Consider the following 5,071-nt stretch of genomic DNA (forward strand, 5'->3'; position numbering starts at 1 on the left):
CCGAGGCTTCGAGACGCCGCGACTTGGGCCTAGAGGCGGCGGGGGCCAACCCTGTCCGCGCCCCTCCCCGCTCCCCCGGGGCCCGCGGGATGCCAAGCCCGGGGATAGGTGGCCGCCCCTCCTGACCCGGGTCGCCGCGCTCCGACTCCCGAGGGGGCTGAGACAGTCTGGAGCGACTGAAGTTGGGCTCCAGGGATGCACAGCCAATCAGGGAGGGCGAAGGAGGGAAGCTGGAGAGGGGTTGGGAGCCCCCATTTTCCTCCGTTCCCCAAATCCGATCCAGGTGGTCAAGCAGGGGCCGCGCCTGGCCGGCTGGATGGTGGATTGGATGGAAGGCATTGCCCAAGTGGGGGACGCTATCACAAATTAGGGAGCGCATTCTAATTTTTTATCACTTTAGCACTCCACCCTCTGAAAATCCCTGCACGATGACCGCTCCTGCCCAACCCCCCAGCTCTCAGCGCCCCAACACCCATCACTTGGAAAGTCTGCTTGCGGCGCGAGCGCTGAGACTCGGGGAAGGAGGATTCGTACTTGGGCTTTTCTGCTTTTTCCCGTTTTCTTCAACATCACACTCAAAGCCTTGGAGGGGGACACATGGAGAGCTTCCTCCAGGTCAACCCCGCCAATACGGTTCCAGCCAGATGCTAGCAAGCCCCCCACCCCTGCCCCTTAGTATCACTTGTTGCCTCCCCCACTGGTCACCGCAGAGAGTGCGGGAGGGTGGGCCTATCAGACGAACTGCCCGCTCCCTGCCTCCATCTCGCGTTTACCCCTCTCCTAGGAGGACCCACTACAACGTGGGAGACCCCAGTATGCTTCCTGTCCTCTCTGGCGTAGTCTTCTGGAGAAAGGGCTCGTGGGGCCGGGTCGTGGGAATAGCCGCAGGGACTGGGCGTGGCGCTGCTGGTACCCAGAGCTGTGTGTGAGGACCCAACCTGTGAGCCAGGAGCCTCGATCAGCGCCTCGATGGGAACCCTGGGCTAGCCCAAGTTTCCAGGCTGGGCGGTGGTGGGAGGGAAGAGGTGGAGTTTCTAAAGGGTGGAGGCTGAGAAGAACCTCTAGGAGGGTCTGGGCTGGGACTGAATCGGAGGAGCGGCGACCCTCGGGAAAGAAGGATTTGGAAGCAAGAGAAAAGCTGGATACCGCAGCAAAGGAGGCGGAACAGCGAGAGGGGAGTAACCCGGACGAGAAGTTACAGGGAAAGACGCCCCTAAAGGAAGGGAAAGCCTGGGACCCCATGCGGAGAGGGGACTTGAGTACCCAGGGAGGGCAGAGGATGGCAGAACCCCTGCTCTCATAGCTTCCAGTCCTGGGGACCCAGAGCGCTCAGAGATGCCGGGGTTCCCATTCGGCCTTGGAAACGTGACCAGTGACCAGACTCCAAGCGAGCCTGCAGGAGTACCCGCTTTGCGCTCGCGTTTTCGGTGGCATCTCCCCATCCCTGTGGTTCTGAGTGCCTTCTCCCACCCCCGTCCCACCATCCTGCAGGGAAAAGAAGCGTCTGCCACTCTGTATGTGGAGGTGGCCTTTAAATTGCCCACTCTTCATCTGGGAGAGGGAGGGCGCTAAGTTTCCAGCTACCAAGTTCACTAGTTTCTCTGCTTCCTCCACTCCAATCTTCCCCCATTCAAATCGTGTCCAAAATGCCAGGCCTCCTACCGCCACTGCAACGCAAGTCTTGTGGCAGCTGGCATTGTGAGGGTGTCCTGTGCTTCTCTGGAGAGTGCAACTTCAGCCTGCTCCTGATGGTGCTGGGACCTGAGCCCCTTCCGCTGCTTGCTTTGCCTTTCTTCTTGATCTCTTTGGCTTTGTCCTTTTGTCAACCACGGCGGACTGTAAGCCCCAAACCTTTGGGCACATTCCAAACCACCGCCGGAAGTCCCCGCTCTTGGGAGCATAGCGACACGACGGGGTGCTGCTATCCATCCACTTACACTTACTAGTGAAGTTACACAGGGGTGCGCGGGGGAGGGGGGCTCCAACTCGCCCCCAGAGATGTTACGGTTTTGCCCAGATTTGGATACAAACCCCGTGTTTTGGCATCCTTTCCACGTGGAAATACAGGGAAGGGAACCAGCAGCTCTCATCAGTCTAACTACTTGCTAGAGAGATACTCAGGGTCTGTGATGAGTGGGACTCTTCTTGCCCCAGGAGGAATGTCCCAGTCTCATAAACTCCTGTTTGGAGGTAGAGCCCAGACTGAGCTATTCCACTTGTGATCTGACTTTAGCTGGAAGTTGCCCTGTGCCTTCTGTTCAGAATTCATCAAATGACAGCAGTGTTCTTTAGACCATCCCCTCCATGAACGACGGTATCAGTGAATTTTTAAAACTGAGTTAAATTTTGCTTGTTGGGTTTCCACTGACATACTTGAATCAGAGCAACAGTAGTCCTGCACAACTCAGCAATGCTATACCAAGGATTGTACACAAGAGAAAACATATGCCTACATAAAGAGGGGTACCTGAATGCTCAAAGCAGCATCAGTCACAATGGCCTAGATAAACACATCCATTCAAGGGAATATCGCTCAACAGTAAAAAGGAAAGGAATACTGAATCTTGTTACAATATGAATAAACTTAAAAAAACATGATAAAAACCCACATATAATGGCAAATTTATAGATACAGGCACCATATCAATCGTTCTAAGTCAGATAACAGCGATGGCTCGCCAAATTTGCTAAAATCTTTGGATTATAATAAAAAGACAAAATATATTTCTTTCACATTGATTCTCAGGGTATTCTGAAATAGTAATAATCCAGTTTAGTTGCAGACTAAATGCCAAGGGGAAACCTTTTGCTAAGTACTTTTAGAGCTAAAAAAGGGATTATGATTTTAAAAAACAAAAGTTTGGGCAGGCAGATGACTCTGCAAGTAAAGGTGCTTGCTGGCAAGCCTGAGGACCTGAGTTCCTTCCCCACGACACACATAGTGAAAGAAGAAAATCAAATTCCAAAGTTGTCCTCTGATCTCTCTCTCTCTCTCTCTCTCTCTCTCTCTCTCTCTTTCTCTATCTATCTATCTCTCTCTCTCACACACACACATACACACAACACACACACACATTGACATAGGTATAGCTACATACATATACACACTACACAAATCAATAAATACATAAATAAATACACAAATAAATAAAGGGGTTTTAAAAGTCTGGTTCTTAAGGAAAGATAACCAAAGGTCTATTCAGCAAGTTCTATTTTGGCAACTCCATTGGTGAATCATACAAGGCAATTTAATTTGCCCCTTTCACTCTCTTAGGTGATTAACTCCTTGGAACTAGAGTCAGGCATTCCTGTTCCTGGCATTTTAAGCACACCTACACAGCTCAGAGTGCACATTTCAGAGGGGAATATTTTTTGTGACTATGTTAGAATACGTCTTCGAAATCCATACACAGCACCTGGGTGGAATATTGTATGGTTTCAGTTCTGATTTTAAAAGAAGAAGAAAAGAAGAAAAAGAGGTAACTATCACTACAGTTTGTACATGGAAAGATTCAGTTCCTTAGAGCAGTCAAAAGTTTGGGTGTTGATCTTGAATCACCTTACCATTCCTTTGCCTCGTTCTTCAAGGGAGGAAGCTAGGGTTCAAGGTTGCTCTGGAGCTGAAATAAAACAGTCCCTCTACTTCCTGCTGTTTCCAATCCAGACAGAGAAGAGGCCCAAATGAGCCTCTTCTAGTCTTTGTCCCTGTCTGTGGCACAGGGCTGATAATTTCCTGTCAGTTCCCTCATCAAAGAAGATCCCTTTGATAAGCCTCTCCTCAGATTCTGAAGCTAGCCAGGCCTTACATGTGCAATTCTTTGTTTCCACCCAGAAGCCTCAGGCTCCCCAGGTCTTCTAGAAACTTGTGGATCTGGAGGGATCCTTAGGTAAATGGTGTCAAAAGTGAGGCAAGATGCAAGCAGGGAGCAGATTTCTTCAGACTGTCCTAGATTCCAGACATGCCTTTCCCAAGCAGAGAGGGAACATGGAAAAAGAATGAGAAAACCATTTTAGTTAGGTCTACTCTCCAGGTGCTGACTCTTGGGTATTCAGAAACAAAGTGAGGAAGCCACAGGTCTTTGATCTGTACTGAGTTCTGTCTCTGTTGTGTGACATTATCCCTGGGGAGACTTGAACAAATGTCTACTCACCCCAGATAGGAAATCAATAGCAGACCAAAGCAAGGATACTACCTACCGAAGTCCAACTTAGTGAATCAATGAGTTCATTGGGGTTACCTATAGGAGTGTGGGTGAGAGGTTATTCATGGGAGTGGAAATGACTTAAAGACAGCTGCATCACCAAAAGGCCACTCCAGCTCAGGGGCACTGGAAACCCAGAGCACACTGAATGAATTGTAGGTAACTTAACAAATTAAGAGAGTAACTTTTCTAGGTAGCTCAGCCTCTGTGAGAGTGCCCATCAGTCTTTACTGCTTATATAAGCTTGGGGAGGGAGGAGTCTACTGTATTTTCAGTTTTAGAGATTACTTGAAGCTTTTGAGGTATTGCCTTTAAAAAATTACTTATTTGTATTTTATATGCATGAATATTTTACATACATATATGTAAGTGCACCACATACATGATGTTCCTCTAAAGGCCAGAAGAGGGCATCAGATGCCCTGGAACTGGAGTTACAGAAGATTGTTAATTACCATGTAAGTGCTGGGAAAGGAACCCAGTTCCTCTGGAAGAACAGCAAGTGCTCTCAACCTAACCACTAAACCATTTCTCCAGGCCCTCCTTCATTTTTAAGGAGCCTGCTTTTAGAGCATTCTGAGTCTTAATGAGCTTTCCTCCAAGATAGAATATCTGATCTCAAAGGAAATTGCTACACAACACTCCACCCCTTCCTCTGGCTCTTACATTCTTTCCAGCCCCTCTTCCACAATTGTCCCTGAATCTTGGAAGGGATGACACAGAAGTTTGACTGTTTTCCTGTAACTCTACTGGGGTCCCAAACCCTGTTTCTTTTTATTTGTTTTTGGTTGTTTTTTTTTTCAAACTCCTCTGTCCAGAAAGTGGTGATCTTTCTGTTTTTCTGTTCCAAAACACAAGTGAGGATAAAG

This window comes from Nannospalax galili, unplaced genomic scaffold (assembly GCF_000622305.1).
Source record: "Nannospalax galili isolate Female #2095 unplaced genomic scaffold, S.galili_v1.0 scaffold1018, whole genome shotgun sequence".
In the NCBI taxonomy this organism is placed as follows: Eukaryota; Metazoa; Chordata; class Mammalia; order Rodentia; family Spalacidae; genus Nannospalax; species Nannospalax galili.